Raw genomic sequence first — 657 nt, 5'->3', positions numbered from 1 at the left:
TACTAAATTTATACTAATTTGATTAAATTTAATTATAAAAATATTTATACATATAACATTATTCAAAAAATGCACCTTATTAGCTTACAAATTAAGAAAGTTTCATCTTCATCAATCAACTCATAATATCATAATAAAAATATGCAACTACCAATAATATCACTATTCAGCAGCTACTTCACTACACAATGTCAACGTGAACATTAATCAGGTGACTTTTTAATTTATTGCCCATTAGGTAGCAATGAATAAGGGTATAGAAATTAATCTTGTTTTTATTTTTATTTTTGAATAATTACTCAAACCAATTCGATAATTTTTAAAATTGAATATTTTAGTTTTTCATATTTTAAAATATATAAAATATCTCAAGCATTTAAACAAGTATAATTTTTTTTGTTAATCACTAATAGTAACTGTTAACAGTAACTGTCAACGTAAAATATTAATATAACCGTTAAATATTCATATGTGCAATTTGGTCAAATCAATCACTATAGTGAAGTACATAAAATAGTTTTTGAAAAATTTAAAAAATCTCAAAATAGTCATTAAAAATTTCAAAAAATCCAAAATAATTTTTTTGAATTATTTATATATAATTATTTTTAAATTATTAAATTTTAATTTCTAAAATTTTTGTTCTATTTTATATCA

Source organism: Arachis ipaensis, chromosome B04 (assembly GCF_000816755.2).
Source record: "Arachis ipaensis cultivar K30076 chromosome B04, Araip1.1, whole genome shotgun sequence".
NCBI lineage: Eukaryota > Viridiplantae > Streptophyta > Magnoliopsida > Fabales > Fabaceae > Arachis > Arachis ipaensis.
This window is presented reverse-complemented; position numbering follows the sequence as displayed.